General features: G+C 42.7%; 1 protein-coding gene across 3 annotated transcripts in view; it reads right to left on the bottom strand.

The window, feature by feature from the left end:
- CDH20 (cadherin 20) overlaps positions 1 to 21,550 on the bottom strand; it is a 556,554-nt gene that overhangs the window by 251,577 nt on the left and 283,427 nt on the right. For 2 of the 3 annotated variants that reach the window (XM_068236743.1, XM_068236744.1), the window contains exon 2: positions 17,954 to 18,006. The exons of the other annotated variant lie outside the window; for it this stretch is intronic. The gene's annotated coding sequence lies outside the window, so the exon portion shown is untranslated. The remainder of the gene's footprint in view (positions 1 to 17,953; positions 18,007 to 21,550) is intronic. 3 annotated transcript variants of the gene reach the window in all.

The raw sequence follows: 21,550 nt of genomic DNA, 5'->3' as shown, positions 1-21,550 counted from the left end.
TGTGTTAATAAAGTTCAACTCCTGTCTGATCCAGCAGATGCCAATAGATGCACTACATCAGTTTCCGAGTCCCAGCAATCCTGTCTAGTAGACTCAGAACCCCAGCATCTGAATTTTCCAATTTTACAAATGAATGGTGATTCAGATGCGCAAACATTGTGTCTTGATCTTCCTGTTTCTACACCTCGCTCTAGTTTCGTGAATAGCTCAGAGCATCTGCTATGTGAACCTGAAATCGCAGAATTATTACCTTGTTCAGAAAATTTTCCAATAAATTTGCCCTGTACCATGAATTGTGCAGTAGATCTCTCCAATGAAACTCAGGTCACAGAATCATTATGCTGTCCAGCAGGTGCTTCCATGGTTTTGCCCTGCAATGTGGACTGTTCAGTGAGCCTGTCCAGTGAAGCTGTGGTCGCAGAGTCTTATGCTTCACCCAGTACTTTGGATACTTTAAACCCTCTAGCAGAGGAGGCTGAAGCACTGCTTACCTCAGTTGGTGTTGCAGTAATATTCACTTGTTTAGCAGCTGTTTTGGAATTACAGTCTGCTCTAATAAAACTTGGTGAATTTCTGCCCAGCAAAGCAGAAGCCATTGAAATATTGTCCTCGTCAGCAATTGTGTTAGATACCTTGCCCTGTACACAGTCTGATTTAACCAATGTTGAGTCCCTCTCCAGTGTTGTAACAGCCGAGGAACTCCAGCCCTGTCCTCTGAATGTTTCAGAAGTCTTGCCCTGTAACATGGATAATTCTGATTCTCTGGTCAAAATAATAGAAATCTCAGAATTTCAGTCCGGTCTGATGTGTGTTCCTGAAACCCAGCCCTGTATCCTGAAAGATTCTGGTTCTCTGGCCGCTGTGGCAGAGGTTCCAGAGTCCCCTTCCTGTCCAGGGAATTCCTCAGTTTTGCCTAGTCCAGTGGGGGCTGCTGCAATGCTGACTTGTTCTGCAGCGCCTCATGAGCTCCAATCCAGTGTATTAGATGAGTCTCTGTCCAGTCCAGAGGTAGTTGTGGAGTCCCTATCTGGTTCAGTGCATACATCAGAAGATTTGTCCTGTCTTGTTAGTGCCCCTGAATCTGATTTGTTACTGACTTTGCTGGAATCAGCGACATCTAAGTCTGATCCTGCATTCTCGTGTAAAAATCCAGTAGTTGCGAAGTCTAGTCATGATGATTTTTTTTTGGCCAGTCCTGGTTTTGGTCCTGTCTTGGCTGACCCTGAGGCTCACAGTTCCTTGACATGCCCAGAGGTTTCTCTTGTGCCAGTGTGCCCAGATGTTCTTTGTGTGCCAGAATGCCCAAGTGTGTTTAAGGTGTTAGCGTGCTCTGATGCTTCCTTAGTGGGAACATGTTCTGATGTTGCCAGTCTGCCTGCATGCCCAGAGATGGTTCTGGTCCCTGAAAGCCCTGATATTGATGTTTGTCCTTGTAGCCCTGCCCCTGACTCGGGAATTGCCCTAGGTTCCATAGGGGTTCTTGATAGTTCTCCATGTGAGCCTAAGGGGCATTCTGACCTATGGGGATCTCTTTGGAGCTTCAAGGTGTTCTGGGAGGTCTCTGAGAAAACTTGTCCTGGTGCCTTGGACTGGTTCAACAGTGGGTTTTGTCTTGGTAAAGACAGTACCGGTGGGCATTGCAAAGGCTTTGGCGTTTCTGAACTGTTCCTGGAAGGCGGTGGGTATCGCTCAGGGAGTTTCGGAGGGCTTTCTTCTGGAAATCATGGTTCTGATGGGTGTCACACTGGGGCTTGTAGTACTGATGGGCATGGTTCTGTAGGTTCTGGTTCTGATGGGTCCAGTCTTGTGGGGACTGATTCTGGAATTCGGTCTTGCCGGGCTGTCCCGGTCATCATGAATTATCAGTCAGACTGTTTTGTTGGAAATTTCAGTTTTGAAAAGCGTCTGGAATCCGCTTTTAAAGGCGGGGGTACTGTAATGATCGCTGCTGCAGCAGCTATTGCTGGAAGTAGTGCTGCAGCTCAGGCAGTTCTGATGTCTTTCCATGCAAGCTGCATAGGTTTGTCTGTCTTTCCCTGCTGTCAGCTTGTGACTGATTATCATTCACCTGTGTGGGAATCTGCATGTCTGCTCCCATTGGATGACCTCAGTATAAAGATCTGCTTCCTGCAGGGTTTCCTTGGGTTTTCATAGCTTCAGCTTAAGCCTGCCTTGCTGTCGCTTTAGCCCCCGATCGTGTTTCTTGTTAAAGATACTTTGCTGGTCTTTGCATCATATATTGGTTCATTGCCAATATATATGCATACCAGCACGTTTATTATTTTCCTTGTATTTGTGATACGTTAATACATCAGTGTCGCTGATGTTTACGTACACGAACTGTTTATATCCTGTGTGCAGTTAGTCAGCTTTCCAGCACATTTTGGTAGGTTGCGCGTACCGTGACCACCCGTGCTGAGGTAGTTACCCTGCTCCTGGTTCTGTTTGTGGATTGCGTTCATCTCTGCGAAGAGATAGCGAATCCTTCTGAATCCTGTCCTGTTACCGTTTGTGGATTGCGTTCATCTCTGCGAAGAGATAACGAATCCTTCTGAATCCTGTTCTGTTACTGTTGGTGGATTGCGTTCATCTCTGCGAAGAGATAACGAATCCTTCTGAATCCTGTTCTGTTACCGTTTGTGGATTGCGTTCATCTCTGCGAAGAGATAGCGAATCCTTCTGAGTCCTGTCCCCTGTATTACTCCAGTCTTAGTCAGCGTTCCTGCTTATGTCATATATCGGTTCATTGCCGATATATACATATGTTAGTCAGAAGTTACAAATAGTTTCATTGATAGCTGTAATTGTAATATGCTAGGAAAACATACTTATTGTATATTTATCTGTGTTACGTTCATCTATCTTAATCCTGCTATTTTCTGACTATCCTGTCCAGTCTTTGTGAGGCACGCCATCGCCGCATCGCATTGGCTGCCTCATTCCAGTCTGTCTGGTTTTGGACGCTTGCTGTCGCTAAGTAGCCGCTAGCTAGCAAGCGTTCATTCTGTCTACCTGTCCTGATCTCCTCAGTTCTGGTTTGTGCGCTCAGCGCTACTTTGCGCTGAGACGTTATAACGAAAGCATTGTTTGTGGCTGTCAGATCTGCACCGGCTCTGTGCGCCACAATCTCCTTTTGGAGTCAGTCCTCCCCTCCACTATACTAGGGATAGCCTGTTTCCTGGTGCTAGTGTGTGTACCTCCTCCACGCCAGCTCATGCGTTGCATGCTGACTGTGGAGAATACACCACCAAGCCTTACAGGAAAACTTTGAGTGTCCCCAAGTGCAGTCTCAAAAACCATCAAACGCTACAAAGAAACTGGCTCACGTGCGGACCGCCCCAGGAAAGGAAAACCAAGAATCACCTCTGCTGCAGAGGATAAGTTCATCCGAGTCACCAGCCTCAGAAATCGCAGGTTAACATTAGATTAGAGACCAGGTCAATGCCACACAGAGTTCTTGCAGAAGATACATCTCTAGAACAACTGTTAAGAGGAGACTGTGTGAATCAGGCCTTCATGGTAGAATATCTGCTAGGAAACCACTGCTAAGGACAGGCAACACGCAGAAGAGACTTGTTTGGGCTAAAGAACACAAGGAATGGACATTAGACCAGTGGAAATCTGTGTTTTGGTCTGATGAGTCCAAATTTGAAATTTTTGATTCCAACCACCGTGTCTTTGTGCGATGCAGAAATAGTGAATAGATGATCTCTACATGCCTGGTTCCCACCGTGAAGCATGGAGGAGGAGGTGTGATGGTGTGGGGGTGCTTTGCTGATGACACTGTTGGGGATTTATTCAAAATTGAAGGCATACTGAACTACCACAGCATCTTGCAGCGGCATGCTATTCCATCCGGTTTGCGTTTAGTTGGACCATCATTCATTTTTCAATAGGACAATGACCCCAAACACACCTCCAGGCTGTGTAAGGGCTATTTGACCAGGAAGGAGAGTGATGGGGTGCTGCGCCAGATGACCTGGCCTCCACAGTCACCAGACCTGAACCCAATCGAGATGGTTTGGGGTGAGCTGGACCGCAGAGTAAAGGCAAAAAGGCCAACAAGTGCTAAGCATCTCTTGGTACTCCTGCAAGACTGTTGGAAGACCTTTTCAGGTGAAGCTCATCAAGAGAATGCCAAGAGTGTGCAAAGCAGTAATCAAAGCAAAAGGTGGCAACTTTGAAGAACCTAGAATATGACATATTTTCAGTTGTTTCACACTTTTTGGTTATGTACTATACTTCCACATGTGTTAATTCATAGTTTGGATGCCTTCAGTGTGAATCTACAATGTTAATAGTCATGAAAATAAAGAAAACTCTTTGAATGAGAAGGTGTGTTCAAACTTTTGGTCTGTACTGTGCATATTAAAAAAGTTCAGAGTCTAAGGTAACTATTCATGTATTGTTTTTAATTGTCATTTTTTTTACACTTTTACTTCGGTGTTTATGGGAGAGTGTGGGAGGTTAGGAGTTATTTTCAAATTATGTGTAGGTCTTTTTATTGAAATAAATGTATGTAGGTGTAATTTTACTATTTGGTCACAAGATGTCCTCCCACATTTTCTTCCTGCCACATACTAATAGTATGCAAACAGGAAGTAAGGAGTGCATGTATAATTCAGTTTGTTACTTTGACCACAGGCATCTCATTGATGCCAGCAATCATTGACACAGGGACTTAGATCCATGAATGGGAACTGAATTCCCATTCATTGATTCCCACTCTAACGATCAGAGGCAAGAACGGCAACGCAGGCAGGAGCGATTAGCGGTGAGAGACGTAGATCTATGCCCCTTGGATAATAACGGTCTAGCCACAGGGCTTTAGATTTTCTGCTGCGGATTTTGGAATTAAACTCTAAATTTACTCTCTGCTCTAAAAGATTAGACACAATATAATAACCTTTATGGAAAAAAAAATCTTTATTACAATTTACGGAAATTCAAAAAAAACTGCAGGTTTACAATTTGGTTTCACTTTGCAGGGATCACTGAAAGGGTTAATTCTCAGTGTTCACTGTATGGTGAGAGCTACCTCCAAAGAGCTCATGCAGTCTATTCACAGCTGCTGATAACTAATTAGTTAATAGAACACAGAACAGTAGATTTCTTCAGCAGCTATATTTGGAATAAAGACTTTCATTGTGTGCTGCAGTGTTGCTCTCCACGGCCTCGTGATCAGTGATCACGAGCTGTTTTTTCTGATCACAAGGTCGGATTCTGAATTTTTGATCACAAGGTCGGATCCGTGATTGCCTCTCGATCACGGATTCAGCTCCACATGCACTCGTGATCGTGGTCCAAATCGGTTCGTGATCACACATTTAGCCATGATTATAACCTGAAAACCCACCGAATTTAGCGGTTAATAGCAAGGCCCCCTTACATGATATAAACACCATATTTGCAGGATATGTTAAGTAGAACAGTGGGAATTTGTTTTTAGTTTTTGAGAAAATCTATTTTAAAAGTTTCAAAGGAAAATAGTGGCCATGATCACGGATTCTACATGTAATCACAGCTAAAAGTCGAGTCGAATTCGGAGCTCCGATTCAAATCCGGATCACTATCAAGGCGTATCCGGATTTCAATTCTGCTGTGGCCGGATTTACTCGAACCTCATGATTGGGGGTATCCGAGCATCACTGGTGTGCTGTGCACTAGTTCAGTTCTGGTTTAGAGATGGGCCGAACGGCTTGCCTGCGAACGGTTCCAGGCGAATTTCCATACAGTGAGACCCAGGTTCAAATCCCAGCCAATGTGAGTTGGCTTTTATGCTACAAATCCTTAAAGGAAACCTAAACGGAGAAGGATGTGGATTTTTCCTTTTAAAATAATACCAGTTGCCTGAATCGCCTGCTGATCCTGTGTCTCTAATACTTTTAGCCACAGCCCCTGAACAAGCATGCAGATCAGGTGCTCTGACTGAAGTCAGACTGGATTAGCTGCATGCTTGTTTCAGGGTGTGATTCAGCCACTATTGCAGTCCCAAAGATCAGATGGACTGCCAGGCAACTGGTATTGTTTACAGAAAACATCCATATCATTCTCAGTTAAGGTTCCCTTTAAAGGAGAACTGTAGTGAAAGGTATATGGAGGCTACCATATTGATTTCCTTTTAAGCAATACCAGTTACCTGGCTATCCTGCAGATCCTCTGCCTCCAATACTTTTAGCCCTAGACCCTGAACAAGCATGCAGCAGATCTGGTGTTTGACATTTTTGTAAGATCTGACAAGATTAGCTGCATGCTTGTTTCTGGTGTGATTCACACTACAGTGGCTGGATAGTGTACTGGTTAAGGGCTCTGCCTTCGACATGGGAGACCAGGGTTTGAATCCTGGCTAGGTCAAGTACCTATTCAGTAAGGAGTTCAAGGCAAGACTCCCTAACACTGCAGGGTGGCCTCTTGAGCGCGTCCCTGTGGCTTGCAGCTCTTGAGTGCTTTGAGTCCGACAGGAGAAAAGCACTATACAAATGTTTGGATTATTATTATTACTGCAGCCAAATAGATCAGCAGGGCTGCCAGGCAACTGGTATAGCTTAAAAGGAAATCAATATGGCAGCCTCCATATACCTCTCACTACAGTTCTCCTTTAAGCAACCTAATGGTTCTATTGCATTGAGCATAAATGTTAAATTTTAGGCTAGCTTCACTTACTTCTGTAGTGGTACAGTGCTTAGGGTGACATGCCCACCACACAGTGAGATCTGGGTTTGATTCCCAGCTATGGTATGATGTATACTCATGTATGTATCCCCAGCTATGGTATGATGTATACTCATGTATGTATTCCCAGCTATGGTATGATGTACCAGCTATGGTATGATGTATACTGGTTTTTAAAATAGTATAATTCCCTGGCAGAAGAGACCCTCCGGTAGGAGGGAGGAGGCCAATTAAAATTTCCCTAGCAGAGTGTGTAGCAGCTGTCCCATAACTAATTAGTGTAGGTAGGCAAATGGTATAAAGGACCTTGCTTGGAGGTGGGCGGGTCCTCCAGCAGTGATGTGTATTTCACTCAATTAGGTGGGGCTCCAGGTATTAGAGCTTTTGAAACATGTTTTCTATCATTTTTCCAGTTGATAGAATTTTTTAAAACTTTGAAAGTTCGCCTCCCCATTGAAGTCTATTGCGGTTCGCGAACTTAAAATCAGAGGTTCGGCCCATCTCTATTCTGGTTTAGTTACATTCAGCAAGTTCCCCATGTACAGAACACATGCTTTCTTCTTAATGCAGGGATGCTGGAAAACATTGCCTGGCATCTGTTTATTTTCCCCTAGAGTTGGTGTCACATGGTCACGCCTGTTTGACCCTCCCAGGCTCCCACCAGTTGAATCCAGATATAAAAGAAACTGAGTGGTGAAGCAGATTAAAGGTGACTTTAGTCCAAAGAAACAGTGACTCAGTCCATAATTTTGCTGCTGCACATTGCCCTAACCATATTCCTGTAAGAAGATAACTTGTTCAGTTTGGGTTTAGGTGGGCTTTAAAAAGCTACATATTCTTGGTAAGTATATTAAACAGACATGGATTTTTCATATGCAGTTTTAAATCCTGTTTATTTGAATGTGCTTTATAGATAAAAGAATAATAACAAATATACTTTGATTTATGCTATCAAGAGACATTATATTGATCAAAAAAAAGTTAAAACAAAGTAAGAGCAGAGCAACATTTTTATTTAATTAGACATGCACATTATCAATGCAAAGATGTAGAAAACAATTTATGTCTTACATTAAAGAGGACACAACAAAGCAGTGAGTAATAGTTTGCATTGTTTGCCATCTTTATCATTTCAAACAGATGTACCTGATTTCTTGCCAGACTAATTGAAACCTATCTCACTGATGACAAATGTGGTGCCATTAACTAAGCGTTATACAGCACAGCGTTGCTTAATGTTCACACATTCATAGCTTTGTTTTATACATACAGAATTATTTTTTTATGTGTACCTTTAAAGTAAATCTGGTACATCCTTCAGCACCATAAACAAAGGCTTACCAGTTACCATACATTTACTAAGCAAAGAATTATGAAATGCAATTAGGTCCTTGTGGGCTTGCCTGTGGATGCTCCTGGTTTTTTATTTGCAAGGCCTCTTTCACATAGGGAGGCTGAAGGCAGTGAATTCACCCCCTGTCACCTGCTTCCTTGCATGGGCAGGTAGCTTGTTGGTGGGGAAGAGGCAGCCACCCTTGGAATGGCATCTGAGCACAGCCATGCTCAGCTGCGACATATGGCGATTCTTTGCCGTCAGGTAACACCACTGCATGTCAAGCACTGACACATGTGGTGTTACAAACTATACCATTTAGATGCAATTCAATTGAAATTGCCAACAAGCACGCATTTCTGCTGCCTGTATGATAGAGGCTTTATCAGTGCTTGTAGGGGCTTTACCTGTATCACTGTGCATTAGCACTGGGGATGACCAGTAAGGTGTAAATACTTAAGAGTGATTGCAGAAGTGTGCAGATTTTGTATACAAATCTATGCAGATTGAAAATGGGCTGATCACATTCCATCTAAGCAGGCTTTGATTGGTCCATTTTCAAGCTGCATGGATTTGCATAAAAAATGTTCATAAGCCATCAACTTGGAATTATTTGCATATAACTGACAATCTACAACCAACACTTATTGATCATCACTTACCACATTTGTTTTGTAAATCAGGCTTAGAGTATGGTTACAGCACATTTTGAGAGTTACTTTGTTTTATTATTTTACCAACTTCATCTGGTATGGCATAGATGCCTCATTTCCAAAGAAAGATTAAGAGAAATAAGGCTTAAAACAAGATATTAGATTTGGCTACCCATTATAGTCTTTACTGGTAAGCTGCATTAAGAAAGGGGTCAGAGAAGGTTGCAGCCAGGCACCTTGACACCTGCTAGGCCCAGGCATCTGCTTAGGTTGCCTTGTGGATGATTCTGCTCTGCTTATTTCTATCTATAAAATCTTTCTGTTTTCTGATTTAAAAGCCTCCCTCTTTCCCTCCTCAGTGCTTTCAGCAGCTGCACAGCTAATTATGTAGTTCTACTCCGATCCACACAAATCAGCGGGTTTCTCTCACTTTAGAGTCTGCAGTTGGGTTTGCAAAAAACAGACAAGCAAACAAAAAAAACACGTATCTACCATTATACTTAAAATGAACCCAAGGTATGAGACCTATGGAAGCTGCCATATTGATTTCCTTTTAAACAATACCAGTTGCCTGACAGTCCTGCTGATCTTTCTGGTCAGTAGGGTCTAAATCACACACCTGAAACATGCAGCTAATCTTGTCAGATGTGTCATAGACATCTAATCTGCTTGCTTGCTTGGGTTCTGTGGCTCAAGTATTAGAGGTAGAGGATCAGCAGGACATCCAGGCAATCTGCATTATTTAAAAGGAAATAAACATTTCAGCCTCCATATCCCCCTCACCTTGGGTTCCCTTTAAAAGAGAACTAAATGAAGTGACAATAGACTGGCCATTGAGAAAAAAGAATAGTTTTATTTTGTAAGGGCATGATTTTTTTATCTTTCGAAAATGACCAGCTGCAAAAATGTCCAACTAATGAACAGAGAAGGGCTAAAGCAGCGAGTTAAGCATTGTCCTTTTTGCCATAGTGTAGTGGGTGTGGTGCCAGCTCTCAAACTGTCAGCCAGGAACCATAACTGGAGCAGACCACACAACCATTACACTATGGAAAACAGCTATTCTGGGAGGAAAGCCAGGCAGGGAAGTCCTGAACTTGCAGCACTAGCCCTGCTGTTTTATTTTCCTTTTTGCCTTCAGATGGGCTTTAAACATTCTCTGTAGCCCATTTATTGCACTCCAGGATTGCATAGTATTTTCAGTAAAAGAAATGCTGTTTTTAGGAGCCTTTCAAAGCATTTTATAAGTAAGAGAAAAAAGAATTAGTGTTATTGCGAGTAACTAGGGGGATGCGTTTATTCAACAGATCCTGGATTTCTACTTTAAATACTCATGTAAATTTCTTGCTCAGCGTGAAAAGATTCATTTCCATGCCTTTTTACTTTATCTCGAGCAAGTTAGATGCAGAGGCAATATGTACACTTAGTTAAATTAACATAGTAATTCAGCACAGTGACTTCCTGTAGCATTTGCTGTAATCTGAGGAATCCTGGGGCTCTACAACAGGGTGAAAGTTAGATCAGCCCAACACCTGAAACTGATTTTCTGCATATTTACCAATAAAAGGGCAACACCCCCTCATTTCTCCATTTATACTCTGTATACTCTGTTTCATCATTTGCTCAGCTTGCTTAATTCCCAGTTCATAAAGATTCTGCCAGTACTTGCCTCTAATAAATATAGTCCATGCCCTATGTGGGACTAGGTGTAATTTCATTGATTTATCCTCAGTACAGGTTCTCTTTTTTATGAGGCTGTTTAGTAAAGTTTAGTAAACACAGGGCAGGCAGCACACCATACAACACTAGACAGAATGTATCACACATGCACAATCAAAAGGGCCGACAATAAGGCAGGCAACAGCAGCAGAGCACTCAATAGTAAAAGACAAACACTTATATAGCGCTTTTCTCTTGGCAGACTCAAAGCGCTAGAGCTGCAGCCACTAGGACGCGCTCTATAGGCAGTAGCAGTGTTAGGGAGACTTGCCTAAGGTCTCCTGCTGAATAGGTGCTGGCTTACTGAACAAGCAGAGCCGAGATTCGAACTCTGGTCGCCCATGTCAGAGGCAGAGCCCTTAACCATTACACTACTCAGCCAATAGTACACAAGAGCACAGAAGTGAAAACAGCACACGCCAAAACTTATTTATAATTCTTAGAAGCAGCAGCAGCTGCATAATTTATTCATTAAAGTGACCTTGTAATAAGAGGTATATGGAGCCTGTCATATGTATTTACTTTAATTAATGCCAAGTTCCCGGCTGTCTTGTTGATCTTTTTGGCTTCTTTACCGTCTGAAATATAAACTTATAAACAAGTTTGGTCAGACTTTAGTCAAAGCACCTGCTCTGCCTACTTATTTTGAGTTAATGGCTTAATGTACTGGAGGCAGACAATGTTTACAAGGAAATAAAAATGGTAGACTTCATATCCTGCTCGCTGCAGGACCCTTATATTATATGAGAAAGAAGAAACCCTAGCGGACTACCAAATTTATTTATTTATTGTATTTATAAAGCGCCAACATATTACGCAGCGCTGGACATTAGTTAAGGTTACAGACAATATTTAGGGGTGACATACAGTAATATGACAATACAGGAATACAAGAAAACCAGATCACACAGCACAGTATGAGTACAAGGTAATGCTTACTCAGTCACTGGATTGGAGCATGGAGATTAGGCAAGTTAGGTTCACTCAGATGCCTAGCATCAGTTCACAGTAATGGAGGTGCATGATCAGGTAGGACACAAAAGGAGGAGGACCCTGCCCAAAGGCTTACAATCTAGAGGGAGAGGTAAGGACACGAAAGGTAGGGGACCAGAGTTCAGATGTGGGTTTAGAGCACTTGTGAGGGGTAGTAGGCCAGAGTGAAAAGGTGAGTTTTGAGGGCTTTCTTGAAGATGTTGAAGGAGGGGGCTGCCCTAATGGGTGGAGGTAGGGAGTTCCATAGTGTTTGAGCAGCTCTTGAGAAGTCCTGGAGGGGTGCATGGGACTGGGTGATGCGGGGGGCAGTTAGGCGAAGTTAATTGGAAGAGCGGAGTGAGCGGCTAGGTGTGTACCTCTGAGTAAGATTGGAAATGTAGGTTGGACAGGTTTTGTGGACAGATTTGTAGGTCAGACACAGTATCTTGAATCTGATTCTGGACTGGATAGGAGGCCAGTGGAGGGATTTACGGAGGGGATCCGCCGAGGTGGAGCGATGGGAGCAGTGGATAATTCTGGCTGCTGCATTCATGATGGACTGCAGTGGGGCTGTTCGGGTCATAGGGAGACCAGACAGCAGAACATTGCAGTAGTCAAGGCGGGAAATTATGAGGGCATGGATGAGGAGTTTGGCGGTGGCAGAGGTCAGGACTGGAGGAGTAGGAGATGATCTACTGTGTCAAAAGCTGCTGAAAGGTCAAGAAGGAGGAGAATGGAGTATTTACCTTCAGCTTTAGCAAAGGCAAGGTCATTGACCACTTTGGTGAGAGCAGTTTCGGTTGAGTGGGCAGGCCGAAATCCAGATTGCAATGGATCTAGCAGTGAGTTGGCATTGAGGTACTGGGTCAGGCGTTTGTGAATTAACCTGCCAAGACAATAATCAGAAAGCCTGGAGTTCAGCTAATGTAGCCAATCGTATTTAACAGCTAACTGGGCTGCTATTAGAGATGGCTCGAACCTCCAATTTTCAGTTCGCGAACCTCGAACTTGAACTTCCGAAAAAGTTTGCGAACCTACAAACTTTTCGAACCACAATAGACTTCAATGGGCAGGCGAACTTGAAAAACTACAAACACTGTTTCTGGGCACAAAACTGATGTAAGAGATGTTTCAAGGGGTCTAACAGCTAGAGGGGGCATGGCAGAGTGGGATACATGCCAAAAGTCCCGGGGAAAATTACGGATTTGACGCACAGCAGGGTTATAATTGCTAACAGGCAGAAATCATATTGCATTGCTAAATTGGAGGTCTAAAGTGCTTGAAAACATCTTGCGTGTGCATACATGGATCAGCAGTTAGTGTAAGTAGTGAACTGCTTCACACTGACAGACCAAACTCACTGTGTAACGCTCTGCAAACAGCTGTTTGTGTAGTCATGGCCGTGCTGAACTGGTGCGCACGATGGCGAGAGTACAGGCGATGGCGGTTTTCAAGCCCATATGGTTGGGCTGAGGTAGCTCAATTACAGAACAACTGACCACAATGAAGCAACGACCTTATTATCTTGGGTAAGGTGTGCCCCCCAATACATTTGTATAGCCGGTCATTGCTTCATTGTAATATGCAAGCCCCTTCACCGTGGCAAGGTAATGATCACGAAGGGGAATTGACACATGTACATGCCTTTTGTTTTGTTGTTGCAGCTGCAGAGCAGCCAGAAAAATTAGGCAGGCATGTACACGCACCAGAAAAATTATTATTATGTTTGGTAGCAGCCAAAAAAAATTCAGGAATCCACCTGGAGTCCTAGACCCTGTTGGTGGTGCTGGAGAAGGCAGTCAAGTGGCTTGCAGGCAGAGATGCTGTGTGGGGACTGACTTAGTCTTGGGGCAAGCAGTCACATGGCATGCAGGGAGAGATGCTGTGTGTGGGGACTGACTTAGTCTTCGGGCAGGCAGTAGCCCTCCGTGATCCATGCCTCATTCATTTTGATAAAGGTGAGGTACTGAACACTTTTTTGACCCGGTGGTATAATATAAAGTGCAGTCACTTTATATGCTGGTGGTATAATATTATAGTCAGACAGAGGCAGTGAAAGGTATGCACTGAATGTGCTGGGCCTGACACAGTACAGCAATTAGCAAGGGCCAGCTGTGACAGACAGGGCTGTATATGCAGTGTCAGTGGCAGACACACAAAAAAACAAATCAGAAGAACATAAGCTCTCAAAAGTGCAGTTTTGGGTGATTTTCATCAACAAATATCAGCAAGGAGCAAGCTAACAGACCTCCTAACTATCTCTTTCCCTATCTCTCCAATTTCTCTCCCTTCTCTCACTAATACAGCTATGAAGAGAAAAAGTTGTTTGCAGCATGCCTTGGGAACCATAAGCATTGTGTAATAGATATATAAGGGAATTAGGACTGGAGACATTGTGGTAATTAAAGTTTATGATTGCAGAATGCAGAAATTGATTAACTAAAAGTAAAATCACATCAGGTAGTATAAAACTTTGACTTTCTTGTAAGTGCTTTGTGACTGTATAGATTAGACTGACATTGATTAGAGAGTTGTGTCATTAGCGGAAATATATATATATATATATATATATATATATATATATATATATATATATATATATATATATATATATATATATAATAGAGTAAGTGCCTCAACCTTCAAACAAGAAGAAGAAGTAGCGCCCTGCCCCCAGGGCCTGTCCAAGCAAGAAGAAGGGGCTGGTCCAAGCAAGAAGGAGAAGTAGCGCCATGCCCCCAGGGCCGGTCCAAGTAAGAAGAAGGGGCTGGTCCAAGCAAGAAGAAGAAGTATTGTCATATCAAACCAAGGGCAAAGAGGGATAATTTGCATATTCAGTAGCAGTGCATTGTGGGTAACCACAAATGTTCACTTATAGCTGAATTATTGCAGATTTGCTTCTGATTTAAGAAGGAAAATTACACCTAGCTTTGCTTTTTTTAGTAGGAGGGCTTTTTGGTCTCTTTTATCCTCCTATACATTCTTAGTAGTTTGGGTCACCCTGAGCTGCTTGGTTACTCTGTTGTACTGGTCCAAGCCTTATCAATCCCTGCTATACACTGATGAGGACCAAACATCTGAAATAGGCTGTCACATGTGGGTTTTATATGACTGTGTAAAACTTAAAGCTATAAGCTTGCTTGACTTCCCAAGAGTAAAAAAAGGAATGATTTTCATATTTAGTAGCAGTGCATTGTGTGTAACCACAAATGTTCACTTATAGCTGAATTATTGTAGATTTCCTTCTATTTTAAAAAAGGCAAATTACACCAATACAGTGGGCGGCATTGCAGGAAGTGATGACAGTGGAACGCATGATGGAACATGGAAGAGGTGAGTCATCCCCGCCCGCTGCCTCTTACTAATAGTGGCGGCTGCTACTGTGCTTAAGCAGGAGGGGGAGTGCACATGGGGGACCCAGGTGAGGGGGAGGGGGTCCTGCTGAGCTTAAGCTGGAGGGGGAGTGCACATAGGGGACCCAGGTGAGGGGGGGGGGGGTTCCTGCTGAGCTTAAGCAGGAGGGGGAGTGCACATGGGGGACCCAAGTGAGGGGGGGGGGTTCCTGCTGAGCTTAAGCTGGAGGGGGAGTGCACATAGGGGACCCAGGTGAGGGGGGGGGGTTCCTGCTGAGCTTAAGCTGGAGGTAGAGCACACATGGGGACCCAGTTGAGAGAGGGTCAAACCCCCCTCCCCGCCGCTGTGCCCAATACCCCCTTCCTGCCCTCTACCCTCTAATGCGGCGTATGCTACGCCGCGGGTCGGCTAGTATATATATATATATATATATATATATATATATATATATATATATATATACAGTGGCTTGCAAAAGTATTCGGCCCCCTTGAAGTTTTCCACATTTTGTCACATTACTGCCACAAACATGAATCAATTTTATTGGAATTCTACATGAAAGACCAATACAAAGTGGTGTACGCATGAGAAGTGGAACGGAAATCATACATTATTCCATGCATTTTTTACAAATAAATAACTGCAAAATGGGGTGTGCATAATTATTCAGCCCCCTGAGTGAATACTTTGTAGAACCACCTTTTGCTGCAATTACAGCTTCCAGTCTTTTAGGGCATGTCTCTACCAGCTTTGCACATCTAGAGACTGAAATCCTTGCCCATTCTTCTGTGCAAAACAGCTCCAGCTCAGTCAGATTAGAGGGAAAGCGTTTGTGAACAGCAGTTTTCAGATCTTGCCACAGATTCTCGATTGGATTTAGATCTGGACTTTGGCTGGGCCATTCTAACACATGGATAGGTTTTGTTTTAAACCATTCCATTGTTGCCCTTGCTTTAGGTTTAGGGTCGTTGTCCTGCTGGAAGGTGAACCTCCACCCCAGTCTCAAGTCTTCTGTAGACTCCAAGAGGTTTTCTTCCAAGATTGCCCTGTATTTGGCTCCATCCATCTTGCCATCAACTCTGACCAGCTTCCCTGTCCCTGCTGAAGAGAAGCACCCCCAGAGTATGATGCTGCCACCGCCATATTTGACAGTGGGGATGGTGTGTTCAGAGTGATGTGCAGTGTTAGTTTTCCAACACACAAAGGGCTTGATTCACAAAGCGGTGCTAACTGTTAGCACGCCTGTGAAAACCCCCTTAGCACGTCTAAACAAGCTTTTCGCGCATAAAACTTTACGCGCGCAAAACTTTATGCGCGTAAAACTTTACGCGTGTACTGCACAGAGCGCAGGGCGCTTCGCGCGAAGTGCCCATTAAAGCCTATGGGACTTAGCGCGCGTAAAAACTTTGCACGCATAAAACTTTGCGCGCGCAAAGTTAGCGCGCGATCTGATTTAGAAATCCGGTGCTAATCTACTTAGCACCCTGGTTAGCGCGTCTAAAGACTTTAGACGTGCTAAGTAGGTTAGCACCGCTTTGTGAATCAAGCCCATAGCGTTTTGCATTTTGGCCAAAAAGTTCCATTTTGGTCTCATTTGACCAGAGCGCCTTCTTCCACATGTTTGCTGTGTCCCCCACATGGCTTGTGGCAAACTGCAAACGGGACTTCTTATGCTTTTCTGTTAAGAATGGCTTTCTTCTTGCCACTCTTCCATAAAGGCCAACTTTGTGCAGTGCACGACTAATATTTGTCCTATGAACAGATTCCCCCACCTGAGCTGTAGATCTCTGCAGCTCGTCCAGAGTCACCATGGGCCTCTTGATTGTATTTCTGATCAGCGCTCTCCTTGTTCGGCCTGTGAGTTTAGGTGAACGGCCTAGTCTTGGTAGATATACAGTTGTGCCATACTCCTTCCATTTCTGAATGATCGCTTGAACAGTGCTCCATGGGATGTTCAAGGCTTTGGAAATCTTTTTGTAGCCTAAGCCTGCTTTAAATTTCTCAATAACTTTATCCCTGACCTGTCTGGTGTGTTCTTTGGACTTCATGGTGTTGTTGCTCCCAATATTCTTTTAGACAACCTTTAAGGCCGTCACAGAGCAGCTGTATTTGTACTGACATTAGATTACACACAGGTGCACTCTATTTAGTCATTAGCACTCATCAGGCAATGTCTATGGGCAACTGACTGCACTCAGACCAAAGGGGGCTGAATAATTACGCACACCCCACTTTGCAGTTATTTATTTGTAAAAAATGTTTGGAATCATGTATGATTTTCGATCCACTTCTCACGTGTACACCACTTTGTATTGGTCTTTCATGTGAAATTCCAATAAAATTGATTCATGTTTGTGGCAGTAATATGACAAAATGTGGAAAACTTCAAGGGGGCCAAATACTTTTGCAAGCCACTGTATATATATATATATATATATATATATATATATATATATATATATACTGTATGTATATATATATATATATATATATATATATATACTGTATGTGTATATATATATATATATATATATATATATATATATATATATATATATATATATATATACTGTATGTATATATATATATATATATATATATATATATATACGTACAGTATATATATATATATGAACATTATATATATGAGACTGTGTTTAAGGAAATGGTACCTTACTGCATAGCACGCCATCATACTATGGATTCCATGGCAATGCCAAAGTCACACAAATGGACTGCACACATTACACTTTACAAACACACATACACTTTGCACACACACAACTTGAGGGCCAAACTTGATGAAATTGCATGTGGTTTTCCAATTCCTCTCTCAAGATGTAACAGCCCATACTAATGAGCTGGCTCACATTAGTTTGGTACCAGTACGCAGGAAAAAAACGTACTCCATGTACTCCCTTACCCCACACTGCATGCGCTTCCCCTTGAAAATCATGTATTTGTCTGTTTAAGTACGTGTGTTATAATGTAGATGGATGCATGTGGTGTCGTGCAGGAAAATGACGAGCACAATGTCTGCACGTAGTAAGTGTGAACCCTCCCCAGTTATTTATAAATGAGTTTCCTGGACTGATAAGCCCTGTGATAAGATATATTTTTCTGATTCTCATCATGGGTACTGGTCCTGACTCCTAATGCACAACCTATTTACATTTGGTAATCAGAAGAAGGTATAGAGATGTTTTTTTTTTTAATATAAATCAATTTATGAAGATGTTGTAAAGTTACTTACTTTAGTCTGTGAAGTCCTCTTGAGGAATCTTCACATACCTTGGAAGGTCTGACCTAGTATGGAAAGAGTATAAATTCAGGATTCATTCAGATAATGTTTTTTAAGCATAGCAGACACAATATAATTTTAAGGTAGAAAAAAGATGAGTTAATTAATTAATTGATCTTTGTCATATGTTGTTCTACAGTTTTGAATATTTAGATAGGAACTGTGATTCCCACGTTGCTTTATCCCTCTGTAATTTGAGGTCACTTATAAGTCACTTAAACTAAATCCTCAGCAACAGAAATGTGCTGCTAATGGCTCATACACATGGGGCACAACTGTCGCCACAAACACGTGGCACGCGCATGTTGCGGCGACAGGTCCCCCGTGTGTATGAGGCACGCGCCATGAACCGTAGCCAGTCAGAGCTGTCACCAGGCGATTGACGTGGCCAATCGCCGGCAACAGCTGTCGCCGCAACTTCGCCGCAACTGTTGCTAGTCCGCCACGCGTACTGTGTGTGTAGGCGGACTAGCGACAGCAACCCATACTCCATGAACGGAGCTTCCGGCGGGGGGGGGGAGGAACCTTCAAGGACAGCTTCCACCGAATCTCTGTCCCTCTGCGCGCCGTGTGTACGGCTGCTGCACAGAGGGACCTGGCGACGAACTGTCGCTGCTTTTTTTTTTTGTCTCTTGTGAGACATCTGTGCCTCGTGCGTATGAGGCTTAAAGGAACTATCAGTTCAGTTGTCAGTAGAGAACCTATGCCTTTTCATTTGCTGGTGCAGTGCCTACTCTGTTTCCACCACCTATAATCCTTTGGGGCATTTTGCACACATAAACAGGTATACATACCATGTTAGCTGATTCACCATTTTGTACATGGGGACAACTAGTGGGACCCTGTTCTCTTCATGGTTCTGCTTATGGTGCAGGGGTTTAGCTCTGGGGATGATGGGAATGATGTTTGCTTTCTCAATTCGGACATTGGCTATTTGTTGGCTGTACCATCCTTTGGTGAGGGTAATTATAAGGGATTTCATATTTCAGACCATCAAATTAGGGCACAACCAGCTCTACTACATAGCTTGGCTGTAGATAACAGACATCTTTCTTTTCTGCAAATTGAGGTATGTAGGTTATTTTGTGTAATGTGTATGGTAATACCCAGAATATAAATCTTAGGATAAGAGTGAGTTGAGTTTTATTGTGGGCTGTAAATCGATGATTGCAGGATTGAACAAGGTCCTTCTGAATTGCATACCAAAAGGTCTAAATATCATCTATAAAGTGGAGTAAGGCTATAGGTTTTGCGTGACATATATCGAGTTATTCCAGTGTGATATTTTGCAATGAAAAGATGTATGTACTGTGGTGCAATCTATGCTCCCGTTGCCACTTTCACCCACTAGAAATAAAAAAGTCTTGTCCAAAAGCAAAATGATTATGAATAAAAATAAACCTCATCAGAAAAAAACAAGTGCCCCTATAGGCACAGCCAGATCTTGAATATATTATAGGTAGATGGCAATATCATCATCAATGATTCAAAATCCATAATTCCAAGAACAGCTCCCTGAGATAGAGGACCAATGGTAGCATGTTGGTTAAAAAGGTGGATTGTATTCTGTATGTATTTGAGTCATACAGACAACAGGTTTCAATAAGTTTTACAACCATTTTACTCAGCACATTATTAATTTAACTGGATGGAAAATCTCCATTGATTAGAGGTAGGGCAGGAGTGGCAATAGATCGACTGCGCAATAATGTTGGACTGCATCAAGCAGTCCAACACTGCAGCTCGATAGATTTCCAATAAATTTCTTGCTGAAATCTATTCAAAATCGATGTGCAGTATGTGGAAGGATTCAATGTCTCTCTGATCAGATTACCAGCAGAGAGGGCTCTATCTTTTGACCACATCAGGTGGCAGTATAAACAAATAGCTACCTTAAAGTGGATCCGAGATGAACTTTTACTCATTCCATAATTGTGTTCCTTTCCTATTGTTTATAGGGCATTCCTCAAGAAAAATACTTGTTTGTTCTTGTTTTAATACTCTAATTCCCTATAAACTAAACGAGCCACACCCACAGGTTTTCAGAGAGCCAAGGCACTTTCAGACAGTAGCAAGGGCTCATGGGAGCTCAGTCTGAGCAGGAGAAGGGGGAGGTATTACTAGCCAGATATTTCCAAGGCAGAGGGGAGGAGGGAGGAGGAGGGGGGAGGAGGTTTTTTTTGCTCAAGATGCAGGTAAGCCTGCCTCTGTGTAATGTTTACAAACAACATGGCTGCTGTCATTGTATCACAGGAAGAAATAATCACATTCTATTAAAGCTGTTTGCAGCTAGATTTGCTGTGTAAACTATCTAAACTTTAGATAAGATATAAAAAGAGAAAACCGAGAGCCCAATATGGTGTAGTATGTTACAGATGATTGGTTAAAGTGAGAGGAATTATACTCACAAACATGGGTTACCATTCAGGCAACCACTATAAAGGCAGTTGAGGAGATTAAGCCTGTCCTCACTCAGGATTAAGAAGTTGCTCTCTGTAGTAAAGAACCAAGAAAAGGGGTAGTACTCCCCTCCACCAGGAGTGGACACAGTATGTTTATATGTAGAACAGAGGCGCCAGCAGGATAAAAGTTGTTAAAATCTTTAAAAGTGCTTGGAGGAAGTGGTGGACCTGCCTCCTCCACTTTTATCCTGCTGGCGCCTCTGTTCTACATTTAGATAAGATATATAGATAAGTTACTTGTTATAGTTAGTTTTTCATCTCGGATCCGCTTTAATTCTTCTCTTGTTGGAGAACAGATTGCCCAGCAAGCTCATGGTGATTCAGAACTCCTAGGAGTGTGCAAGGGGCTGAAAGAGATCAAAAAGCCTCCCTACTAAAATGATATCTAAAACAGAAGTTAAGCCTTCTCAGAACAGAAGGTATTTGCGGTAATTCAGGCTGGCGTGAGCTCTGAGGTATCCCACGATGCATCACTGCTGCATCTCTTTGTTGTCCCTGATAGCTAAACACATCGCTAGAACCACTGGAATGCAATGATGTGTCAGCCTGTAAATATTACAGAGCCAAACTAACCCAACATGAATACAGACTATTTCAGACTGGTTGATCCTCATCAGTGCATGACATGGATTAATATGGCTCTATGGGGTAGGACTTGAAACACCCAGAATTACAGATTACCCAGCAAGCTCATGGTAATCGAGAATGCCTAGGAGTGTACAAGAGGCTGAAAGAGATCAAAAAGCCTCCCTACTAAAATGCCTGCAAAAAAGTCTAAAACATGGATAGTGTACTTTGTAAACAAGAAAACTGTCTGCTAAGGAAAGTTTGTTGTTACCCAGAGAAAGGCTTTAATGAAAAGAGCTTGCTGATGTCCATCTTTATACACAGTACAGCTGAGCTTATACAATACGATGTACAGAAATATAATAATGAGTGAAAGGTGTGCCCCTTGGAGATCCTGACAGGCTAACACCACTTCAGCTGGATGCTTTCATAATTTTCAGCTGACACTTCTCTGAATACAATTAATTTATTAGTGTGCTTAATGTGCTCCCTTTGTATTTTTGAAAGGAGCTGTGTGCAG

This window comes from Hyperolius riggenbachi, chromosome 5, assembly GCF_040937935.1.
Source record: "Hyperolius riggenbachi isolate aHypRig1 chromosome 5, aHypRig1.pri, whole genome shotgun sequence".
NCBI classification, from domain to species: domain Eukaryota; kingdom Metazoa; phylum Chordata; class Amphibia; order Anura; family Hyperoliidae; genus Hyperolius; species Hyperolius riggenbachi.
The sequence above is the reverse complement of the archived record's forward strand: the minus strand, read 5'-3'. Positions and strand labels throughout refer to the sequence as shown.